The following is a 12,982-nucleotide window of genomic DNA, read 5'->3' on the forward strand; positions in this document are numbered from 1 at the left end:
AAATAGTGGTTTTAAACAAAATAATTGTTTTATTTTTATTACTTATATTAGACATCACGGTATACACGATCTCTTTATAACTGCAACATGTAATCCGAACTGCTCACAAATGAAGGAAAATATCAACACCAAATTAAATCAAATCATATATCAACACCAATTTAACTCCATAAGACAGATACGATATAGCGAATAGAGTATTCCATTTAAAAGTACAGAAACTCCTATTCCTCATAAACAAGGCTCTTATATTTGGACCACTGCGATGCCACATGAAGACTATAAGTGGTTTACACATCCATAAGTGTGATAAGTGAATAAAAGTTTACCGGATTAAATTGACAGCGTTATTTTAGCGGAATTACCCAATAAATAGAAGATCCAACCCAGTACGAATGTAATTATAAAAGAACACATGGTCCACGGTCCTTGAATCCTAATTCTCCATATATGCAGGAAGGTTTGTGGCTTGAAGAATTTTTTTACTTGAGAATGCTACTTCATGTAACCCAATACGTGTTGCACACATCAAAACTGTAGAAGGAGTTACTTATAACACCTATCAAGCAAAGCAATGGGTCTCTTAAAAGATGACTTTCATTGGGACAACAATCAGAAGCTGCCATTTGCAGTTCAGCTAGGTCATTGAGGTATTTGTTTGCCATTATCGTAGTGTTTTGTCGGATTCATTGTATTCGTGTAGCCCTTTCGCGTGTAACTTCTAATCAAAATCTGTTTGTGCTGTCTTATGAAAATAATATTTAAAAAATTTAAAAATAACTTTGTAACAAAATCCCGAATTAAATTATTGAGATTGACATTTTAAAAATGAATTAAGAAAGTATGTCCACCTCAAATATTGATGTTTTGTTTGTGATTGTTTATGGTGTGATTTTTTCCAAATAATGTTAATTTTTACAAATATATGTTTCTTAAATTATTAGCACACATAACGACGTCAGCTAACTTAAGATTACTGGCAGAATAGAAAAGTCTGATTCAAGATAATACTTTCATATTTACATAATCTAATAAGTCAACAAAAGTGGCTAAATCAGTAAGCTGTGCAACGAATGTAATTAATAAAGTAAAATAATCTCCAACGCTCTTTTTATAACCATAAACTGTGAATGTCAAAGTGTCGAGGTAGGTCGCTAGTTTGACCCTTTTAGTGCCATAAATATTTTGTCAAAATATGCCAAAAATGCCAGTATAAAAGTGCATTTTTATAAATAATTTAATATGAAAAATAAAAACACTTGCCATTTCTGTTAGAATACACTAATTTTCGTATTTTTTCAAAATTCTTTCAGAAGGTTTCAAACTATGATAGTAAAAGCACAGAAATTGAATACTACATATTTATTGACAAGAAAATTACAGAAAATATATGGAAAATGTTTTATTTACAAGAGTGTTTTCCTACACAAACACCGTGCAGTCGTTTTTACACAATGAGCAAATCAGCTTGGATCTGTTCACAGCGCTACTGTCATTACTGCTGCATACCACACATCTTCGTAAATTTCTTGGCAATTTTTCCAAGCCAAAAGTCGGTTTCGATGAAGTACTTAATTCAGTTTTATTTTTTGTATCTAGTCATTTTTTTCTAGTGCACTTATAACACTGGAAGTGAATTCCAGCCTGGTAATTTTTTTATTATTAGAATTATGTTGGTAAATTATGTATGAATTCAGAGTAATACAAATAGACCAACTGCCATTTCATCAATGAAGCTAGTGCTGGCTGCAACACATCTCATGTCATGTATTTTACGAAGAGCTAAAATCTGATTCAAATGAAGAAGACGATAAGGGATTATCGTTCCTTGCATTGCGTCATTTCACTTGCGTCCGTTCCATTCCTCATGGGAACACAGGAGGCCTCGAGGAACATAATTTCCCTCAGGACCTATATTATCATTGGGGATGCTGTGTGGATTTTGTGTTTTGTTTAATTTATTATGGTCGAATGACCACATTAATCTGGAAAGTGAAAAACAATAGTCTATTATTTGGCAATAAAATATATCCAGCCTGGGAACAAGTTTTAGTTAGGCGTTTCGTTAGACAGTTCTGATGGGAACCTTTGGGAACCTTTGGGAACCTTTGGGAACCGCTGTTCTCCAGAAAAGCTTTGTTTTATATGAACTTCATTGATTTAGGAAAATCACCGCCACTTCAGTGAACATATTAATTTGTCATCGCTTATGGTATTACGATAGACATGTCACTTACTTTATTACTTATTAGCCGCCAGGGAATTGCGTTGATTGTTACGGCTCGATGGTCTTTCAGATCGATTTACTTTCGGTAAACAAATCAGCGCGAATCAGAACATAATGTTTGCATTACCTGTAGATTGCATTGTCCTTTGATAAGATACTTCGCTATACTGACTATACGGTAGTGTGGGCCGACGATGATGTTTTTTGATTTCGCATCCGCAATTGGTCAAAAAAGTGCGTTTTTAAATTCTTCTCTTATCGTTTTCTACTTACATTTACATTTTTTCAATTTTATTGTAATTGGTTTTTCGCCCGGCTGGGCCTTTACATGAATTATAAGAACAGAATATACCTAATGACTTGTGAGATATCGAAAATTATACACAATGTTCTTACGGCATGATACAACGTTAAATTGATAAACTAAATGTGTAACAGTATTAGTAATTGTTACCCAGATTGGTGAGTTTGTCTCATAGTTGGTTGTGCATGCATTGCAGAAGAATGTTACATTTTCTCTTGTGTACATAGTCGCCACATGGAATTTAATAGTGGCGACGATGGCAGGGCTGTCAATTAAGTTGCTGATTTTAAAACCTATTCTGATATAATTCTTGTCAGACATCGTTATTATATGCAATTGATTCATCAAACAGACATAATGAATGTATTCAATTGGAATTTCGAGCGTAAAAATGATGTGTTTTCCGTGGTTTTCAAGGTAGCTCCTCCTCGCATTCTTGCGCTGAACCGACGGGCAACGTTAAGAACATGACATGATATGGTGATATATTTGATCACTCAAATACATCCCCGATCTTCCTCTGCTTCTCCCGCCAAAACACTTTGCCAGTGACCCTTCAGGCTGGAGTCCACAGTTCAGCGAGCGGCGCAAACTATCCGAGGATACACTCTACAGTTGATGGCCTATTGGTTTGGATGCATAGCTCTTAACAATCCTAAGCATTTTCTCTTGCATCATATTTCGAGGGCGTTAGCGTCGCGTCAATCCGCCATGATCATTTCACAGATATCGTAAAAATTACGTTATTCCTTTTTCTCCTGCAGTGAAATGTTTTTTTTTCCAGCAACTGTACTATTTCCTAATTATTTAAACTAACTAACCATCACACCATTTCCCCACAAGGGTAGGCAGATAAGATACGATCGCCACACAACTCTGTCTCGGCACACACCCGTTTCTTCATTCAAAGTATTCATATGAGTAATATAACAATATGAGTGAGTATAAGTATAACCTAAGATAATTTGTTATATAATTTCATTAACCTCACTAGATGTAACCTGTTCTGAAGTATTGGCATTTATATTTTATTGATCTTCCTTACTTGCTACGCTATCTAAGGCCGTGTTGCAACAAATAGTCTACGACTTCATTTTGGGAATGATAAAAGTAGAAACTCAAGTATTTCCGACTAGTATTTGATCAAATCTTCCTCAAGCTTCCCCCACTTTCTCTACCGTTCTACATGCACTTGTCATATTTATAAAAGATCTTCCTTACATTAATTTATTTGTTAATTCATACTACATGTCAATCTCAATCAGTTGAAGGTCTTTCCAAATCTTCACATTTATCACACAGCCATACATGAAAAACAAAACAAACAACATCACACTACCATATTGTCCACTTTATTACAACAATATTACACTACTATACCGTCAATATGTGTTACCCTTCTTAGCAACAATATTACAATACCATTTCGTCCACTTTATGTTTTACTTCATTACAACAATATTACACTACTATATAGTCACTTCAAAAATCTTCATTACAACTTGCTTGTAAGTTTATTTCTCTTCGTATTTTATTGGTATTTTGTTTTGCCTACGTACAGGCAGTGCCTTTGTGGGTTCCCTTAACTTACCTGTTTTTAGCATTATATAGCAATGAATTTTATTATTGTAAAAATGTGTAAACTTACGTCTAACAAAATTTTTTTGGGAAAACATAAATGAAAAGAATCTCATTTCCCTAGCTTTCTGTTTACTTTCATCCTTCCTTTGCCATTTCCACGCCACAGGGTTAATATCAGCATCACATCAGGGTTGGTATCAGCACTCTATTGTTGATTACTGGCTTTGCTTCTTCGGACATTGTTTTGATTAGCCCCTAAACCGCGTTCATTTCTCCATTAATGGAATTTCCTGCCTTTACCCTTCATTCCATAGCCCTCTAATCTCTCGTTAAGATATTTATCATTTACAATAATAAAAAGTACTAATTAATAACAATAAGAATAGTATTTTTAAACGAGCAGTAAATATTTTACTTTCATACTCTCAGAATACATTTTTCATCTTGAAAATGTCCACCTTAATTTTCAACACATCCTGAAAAGTATCCCACATTATTTGTGAAAATACCTCTTTTCATTTTGAGTCATTGAACAAAAATAAAAGGGGTGTTTGTTTCAAAACACATTTTTAATGAAGGATTATTTGAGAACGCCAAATAAATAAAACACGTTTGGATGAATCGATGGGGTCCGTTGGGCGAAGGCATTTTATCTTATGGCGGATGTGGTTGTTGACTTTCATTTTTGGAAATTTTCAATTAAGTTCCTACCTAACCAGTGACGGAGGGTGACTGGGGAATGTGAGGAAGGGTGGATTCTCGTAACCTGTACAATTTATTTGTTTAAAAAGAAAATTACTATTTTTTATGTGAGTAACGCAGGAGAGCATAGCTGACCAATTGACATCCTCCATGATCGAGGGCTAGGGCTCTCGATTAGCAAGCTGGAGGTCACTGGTTCAAATCCCGGCGTGCGCAAGTAAATTTCATTTGATTAATTTATGAGTTAATAATAATAATAATAAATTTATTTCACACAAAAATCATACAATAAAACATGCGGAAACTTTGACTAGCCAACTAGGAATGAATCCTGTTTTAGGCCAGTCAAATTGACAAGTTTAGTTCATATTATAATTTAGTACTTAATATGAAACAAAACCGGTAAAGTAAATAACAGCCAGATAGTAGTAATAAAAAGACAGATCACCACAGGAGTTGTAAGGTAGAAAAAAATGGGAAAGGTAGTTTATAAGTTTATAATGTAGTTGGATGATTAGAAAATAATCGATAGCATTGATAAATAAAGCACAGATTAATACAGAATTGACAATTGTGTTGACTTTAAAAATTATGTATCAGTGTTTTGACAATAATGTACATATATTTTTTTTATAATGAGATTATCTATTGATCAACATATCTTCACTTTTTACCCTCCCTAAATCAAGGAGCCAGTCGTTGACCAATTTGCGCAAAACATTTGTACTTTTCGTTTTCCAAGCATTAGGAATGATATTAAATAATTTAGGTCCTAAGTACGAGAATTGCCGTTGCCCAAGGGACGTCGTGGTTTTTATTGGGACTATTGGATAATCCCTTGAGAGTCGGGTGTCGTGAAGGTGGTCGATGGAAGGGAAGTGCTGACGTTGTTTTTGTGCAAGTAATATAATCTTTCTAATATACAGTTGTCTAACATCGAGAACTTTTATTTCCGTGAATAATGCATCACTGGGGTACCTGAATGGTTTTTTGAGGATGACTCTTAGTAGTGATTTCTAATATTGGGGAGTCTAATATTGTTTTGGCACAGCCACCCCAACCTAGGGATGCATATTCGAGTAAAAAATTACACATGGAATAGTATATGGATTTCATATCTTTTACAGAGAGAATATTTCTGATGGTCATAAAGAGGTGGGTAAGTTTTCTGACTTTTGAGGCAGTTGAGTTAATGTGTTCTTCCCATCTCAGATATTTGTCTATGGTGATTCCTAAATATTTTAAACTATCTACGGATTCTAGGTTTTTGCAAGTACAAGTATTCGGTTCATTACAAATGTAAATAGTAATATTCACTATTTCCTTGGGTTGTCCCGCTTGAGTTGCACTAAAACGTATAAATTTTGTCTTTTCCGTGTTGAGAGTAAGGAGATTATTATCTAGCTAATGTTTAACATTGTTTATCCCAATTTCGGCTTTTCTATGCGTTTCGAGCCAGTTTTTCGCCTCAAATATTAAGACCGTATCGTCAGCAAAAGTGATGATATGATCGGCAAGGTTACTGTTACAAAGATCATTGATATAAATATTAAACAATATCGGTCCTAAAGTACTTCCCTGTGGAACACCAAATTCGATATTGGCTGGATCGCTTAGAGTGCCACTAATATTAACTCTTTGGCTTCGATTTTCTAGATAACTTCCTAACCATTTTAGTTATTTTACTTTTTTTATTTTACAATAAAATATAGTATATTTGCGGAAGGTTCCAGAGTGTAAAATACTCTCAGTATCGCCCTGGAGTAAGACCACCATTCGGAATGGCTTTAGCCGTGGTTGGCGAATGTCACCGGGGAACAAAATGTATTTTACATATTTTACTCCAAATAATGTCAGGAATCACTGGTGATTGAACTAATGTTTATAAGACAAGGTTTTTTATGTAAAGCACAAAAGATAACAAATTATTGTAACAATAATTAGGAATACTAACGGGACATTGCCATCTCAGGAGACACATGCAGATATTGAGAGTGGAAAACACCAATAGATGCAGGAAATGTGAAGAGGATGATTCTGATGTCCGGTCAGGTGCACTGGACCACTGAACTACGTCAGCTAATTTCCAACACGCCAAATGATTCAATATGTACTAGTACTTCTATCAACAATTACTGCTTATTATATTTTTTTAAGAAATTTATTCTTACTCGGGAGATATTTTCAATTTGCATTGATATTTCAGGCGACCAATTATTGCTTATAATAATTTTATATTACTTTGTGTATTTAGGTTAAAATGCTATGGCGTCTTAAACAACTGGAATTGGGACCTTTCAGCAACGTCCTTAGGTAATTTATACTAATTTTATAACTATCACTCCATTCCACGCAGGGGTGTGCAGATAGGATGACGCTGTCTTGACCACTGATGAGATAGGCAGATGTTTGTTGTGGGCATTTTCGGTGAGTACGAAGTACGGTAAATTGTTGCTTTACTTAGCAGCGAAATTGATCAAAACTTGCCTAACTCATTTCTGGAACATTCTGAGAGGGAGGAAGAAACAAACCTCCTTGGACATGTTTTTTTCTAAACTGCCTACAGGTGAAAGCGGGAAAAATGTAGCGAAAAAGGCAAAGACCAGTAAGGATATCTAATTTATTTATTTACATTCTCTTTTTTGTTTTTGCACAATAAATATTTGTCATTTATAAATACGTTTTTACTATTCAAAACCACGTAACAAAAATAACTGGGGTGAGATTTTGGGGGTTGGAACGGATTAATGGTAGTCTAATTGTTTTGTATGGGGAAATCTGCTTCGATATACGAGTAATTCAAGATACGAGCAATGTTGTGGAACGAATTAAACTCATATGTCGAGGTACCACTGTATTCATAAAAACTTCTGTTTAAAGAATTTAAAGTCAGAATTTTATCAGCATTATACATCTATCATCCAACATTACACATTTATAAAGATAATTTTCTAAATTAACCTGCACCTCTCAAAAATAATAGAAAACTCAGGTAAATATCAAATCTGCTCCAAAATAAAAAAAAAGTATCTGTACTTTTTTAATACGTTACCAGAAATTATCAGAAATATAAATAACAATAAAGATTTAAAATTTCAACTTAATAAACACACTGAAAATATAAACTAAATACTTTAACACACACATAAAGAAATAATTAACCTAATAACAGGTTCGTTATATAACATGTACCACCATAATAAAGCTAGACTTCTGTGTATGGGGAATCTGTCATTAGGCTCGTTACATAACATGTACCACCATAATAAAGCTGGACTTCTGTGTATGAGGGATCTGTCATTAGGCTCGTTATATAACATGTACCACCATAATAAAGCTGGACTTCTGTGTATGGGGGATCTGTCATTAGGCTCGTTATATAACATGTACCACCATAATAAAGCTAGACTTCTGTGTATGGGGGATCTGTCATAAGGCTCGTTATATAACATGTACCACCATAATAAAGCTGGACTTCTGTGTATAGGGGATCTGTCATTAGGCTCGTTATATAACATGTACCACCATAATAAAGCTAGACTTCTGTGTATGGGGGATCTGTCATTAGGCTCGTTATATAACATGTACCACCATAATAAAGCTGGACTTCTGTGTGTGGGGGATCTGTTATTAGGTTATTTATATAACATGTACCATAATAAATCTAGACTTTTGTGTATGGGGGATATGTTATTAGGTTCGTTATATAAATTGTGTTACCATTGACTTCATCCAATTTTCATCTGTAGTATGCTTGTTTTGTTGTTCGTATTATTTTTGTACACCAATTCCGATATCTTTTATAGTATTCCAACAGTTCTTTGTTATAGATTTCTCTTCTACATTTATTGTGCAATTTATCACGTGTTCTGAGGCATTTGATTTTTCCAACAATTATCCATGGTTTTAGATATTTTCTGTAATGTTTCTCAATTTGTACTAACGTACAACTTTGCACATGAGTTTTCAAAAATTTAATGAAATTATCTGTTGCCAGATTGACGTCGTTCGTTGATAGTACTGTATCCCAGGATTCGTCCTTTAATTTGGTCTTCAAAAGGTTGTTTTCAACAACAAGTTTTGGTTTTCCATTATTATTTGAAATATTTTTAAGAGTTAAGCTCATAAACTTCATCAAAATTGCAAAATGGTCTGTTATGCCAGTAGTAAAAACCGCTCCCTGTGGTTTTAATTTTGATTTCGCCATAATATGATCAATGCAGCTTGATTTGTTAGGAGTTACTCTTGTTGGTGAGTTTATTATGGGCTTAATACCATGAAATGCTAGAAGTGATAGATATTTTTGTGTTTTTATGTTCTTCAAATTTAGAGTATCAATATTTAAGTCCCCACATAATATAATCTCCTTATATTGCAAGCTTAAATTGTAAAATTCTTAATTTCAAATAAAATATAATTTCCGTCGATAACAAAAGTGGACTGGAGTCCACTCGGATAAATTATAGTTACTTCACGAAACAAAGTATATTTGTAATATAACTGACTGGAGTTCACTCGGATACATTAAACACCTACCTAGTTACTTCACGAATCAAAGTATATTTGTAATATAACTGACTGGAGTTCACTCGGATACATTAAACACCTACCTAGTTACTTCACGAATCAAAGTATATTTGTAATATAACTGACTGGAGTTCACTCGGATACATTAAACACCTACCTAGTTACTTCACGAATCAAAGTATATTTGTAATATAACTGACTGGAGTTCACTCGGATACATTAAACACCTACCTAGTTACTTCACGAATCAAAGTATATTTGTAATATATCTGACTGTAGTCCACTCGGATACATTAAACACCTACCTAGTTACCTCACTTTTATATAAATTTATTCCAGTCATTTCGTAGACACCTGTGGTAGGTATATAAAAAAACGCTCCCCAATTATTGTTGGTATGACAAATATACACTTTTTAATAAGATATTAAAATTTTCAGAGTGGTATTCATGCCCGAACTATTAATTATAACTAAACACAAACACAGATTACCTTTGATTAGCAATATTGTACAGTTTGGCAATAAAATGCAGAAATGTATTCAATTTGAACTAAATCTAAAACTTTCATGACTATGGCAACACCAAGCTACTAAGTTTGTCATTGAAACTTTCTTCGTAATCAATGTGTGAGTGGTTTACTTATGATCGATATTAAACGTTGTAATCTACCTAAGTAGCCATCATTTAATAATAAAATAAACTTTTTGCAATTTAAGCTTTAAAATTGCTAGATGAATTATTTGTCTGCGCGAGTACACACGCATTATGAATATGAATAAGTAGTTGTATGCCTTTCTTGAAAGCATTATCGTACGAAGTTTTTATACGGACAAAACTATTTATTCATATTTGTATGTACGGGCACGAACAAATGTCTGTGGGCACGAACAAATAATTACAAAAGGTATATTAAGGTTAAACGCAACGCTCGTTGTATTCTACGTGTTCACAGATGGCGTTAATTAATTGATTTTGTTTAAATACGCTTTTGCAAGGTATTGCTTTACAGTATTAAGACAAATTATTTGTTTGCGCCCTCATATACGCAATATGAATATGAATCAATAGTTTTGTCCATATAAAAACTCAATTCTATCGAGAAAGGCATACAAATACAATATTGGATTGAATCATCGGTAAAATATTGTATTTCTGTGCCTTTCTCGAAAGAATTAAGTCTTTAAACGAACAAAACTATTGATTCATATTCATATTGCGTATATACGGGCGCAAACAAATGATTTGTCTTAATATTGTAAAGCAATACCTTGCAAAAGCGTATTTAAACAAAATTAATTAATTAACGCCATCTGTGAACACGTAGAATACAACGAGCGTTGCGTTTAACCTTAAGTGAAATTCTTAAATTTGCGCCATCTATGAAAGAGCAGATTATTAATTCTTTTAAAGAATTTGTTCTGTGAATTGGATATTGATTTGACATTTTCTAATAAGTGGCTATGTTGGTACTTATTTTTTTTATTATTCATCTAAACATAATTATTATAAACATTTATGTAAGTGTTTACAAATATTGTATACTTACATACTTTTGTTCTCCAGGCTAGGAGTTCACAGTTCACCTGTTGTGGGTTTACTTTACTTTACTCTATTTACTTTTCAAGATGAAGAATAAAAGATTCCAGATGAAGATAATAATACAAACCATTTAAAAAATAAAATATAGGAGCGGTACAAAGTCAAGATAATTAAAAAGTGTACATTTTATCAGGGGTAAATTAATCAGTGGAAAACTTTAAAATAAAAATAGGAAATAATTTAAAATAAAAATAGGAAATAATTAAAAATAATACGAAAACAAATTTCGCTGCATAAAATTTCAATATTATTATTTGATAAAAGGCCTTGATCGAAATTTCAATTTGTTGCACTTTTCCCGCTTCAAGTTTATAAAAATACTCCTGACACCTGTTGAGAGAATTTGAAGTTGATGACTAAAGTGATAAAATTTTTACTTTTATTTTATTTGAATGAAATCTAAGTACCGAAATTGATCATAAATAATAACAACAACAAATCACATTGTTGTTATGAATTAAAGCCAAAAATTAAATGAGGCTTCTTGCAAAATAATATTACATTTTTACAAAAGTTACTAGCGCCATCTGTTGATATTTAGATTTAAATTATTAAAACAGAAATCTGTTTGAGTTGTTACAAAATACATACACTAATAATAATTGTAATTACATAATAAGTACGTACTTTCATAATATTTATATTCATTATGTTTCCATAATGGTTTTCATATTTTTACTGGAATGATCAATGTAGTACGTAATCCAAACGAAACAACGATTATATTTATGGAAAACACCTGTAACCTCATTTTAGCAGCAGCGCAGCAGGAAAGACAAACATCTTTATTCGAAAAACAACTCCTCCTGTGTTGCATTAAAAAAACACACGTTTTTTTTAATATGCATGCCTGATTTCTAACAAACAACTCAACAAGGTAACATGATAAAAATACGAAAGATTTGAACAAGTAGTATCCGTGATTGATAATAATACAGAACACGTGCGCATCAGTGTTAGTTCGACATTCTGCCGCCAGGGACTCACCATTTTACGTTTGCCGTCATATCGCAACATATGTTTTGTTTCTTGAGATTTTTACTATCTTATATCTTATGTACAATGGTGTAGCCGCAGTCCACCACTGTGTTGTTTTAATATTGACACAATTACATTATTTACATTAAATTCCAGTGTAAAATCGTCGGGTATTAGTGGAGAAAAGTACCTACGCACGGAGAAACGTCAAAAGTGTATCGAATCGGTACCTAACCGCACTTTTCCAGGTAATTTAAAGTCATAGTATTATTTTTTTCATTAGAATAAAGTGTTATTTGACCAGTGATTCGAGATAATGTATCCGGACGTGGAAGCGGGCAGTAATTTGCGCTGTTGTCAGTTATCAGACAAATTCTACCAAGTTTTAAGGCAATTAAAAGCTATTATCAGCCCGCTTGACAACAGTGTATACACATACAGTAGTGATGGGAATTTTCCTAAAATCATTTCGGATCGAATCTTTTGCACTCGAGATATTTCGTCGTCAATGTAATATTTTGTTAAAAAAGTAAATTCAATGTTTCTGTCAAGGCCACACGATTGCCCTGTTATTTTATAGAAATAAAAATGATGCTTTTGCGTTTTTGGTTAATATACGTTTTGACATTACATCAATACATGTTTTATTTTTGTCGATCGCTGTCATTATTTCGTATTAAATTTGTCAAAAGGCATCTAAAAATCTCTAAATAGTATACAACTCGCTATACGCTTCTGTCTGAACGAACAAAAATTGTATTTTTTTAATGTTTAAACATAATTCGTTTCTACTACTCGTTCTTGAGAGTTGAACATCTCGGCTATGGATCGATTTGCCGGCCTCTGTGTTTGCTCCCGCCTACTAAATGACTCTCTTCAAGACTTCTTTCACCCTCCACACAGCATCCTCAAAGATGACACACCCCCTCACGGATTTTTTTTTCCTCAGGGCCAGGAGGCCATGGAGACAATGTAAAAAATATGATTTAAGATTTTCACGGCCAAAAGTATTTTTGTTATTTGTTTTTGGGGTGCTATGCCGTGTTGCGCTAACTCCTTCTT

The 12,982-nt window shown here is 33.2% G+C and overlaps 1 protein-coding gene across 3 annotated transcripts in view; it reads left to right on the forward strand.

Annotated features, from left to right (window-relative positions):
* Positions 1-11,885: 11,885 nt before the first annotated feature.
* Positions 11,886-12,982, forward strand: part of LOC149410433 (tRNA-specific adenosine-34 deaminase regulatory subunit adat3) — a 75,929-nt gene continuing 74,832 nt past the window's right edge. For all 3 annotated transcript variants that reach the window (XM_089647824.1, XM_089647823.1, XM_089647822.1), the window contains exon 1: positions 11,886-12,168. The gene's annotated coding sequence lies outside the window, so the exon portion shown is untranslated. The remainder of the gene's footprint in view (positions 12,169-12,982) is intronic.

This window comes from Hesperophylax consimilis, chromosome 27 (assembly GCF_061612785.1).
Source record: "Hesperophylax consimilis isolate HC1 chromosome 27, BYU_Hcon_1.0, whole genome shotgun sequence".
NCBI lineage: Eukaryota > Metazoa > Arthropoda > Insecta > Trichoptera > Limnephilidae > Hesperophylax > Hesperophylax consimilis.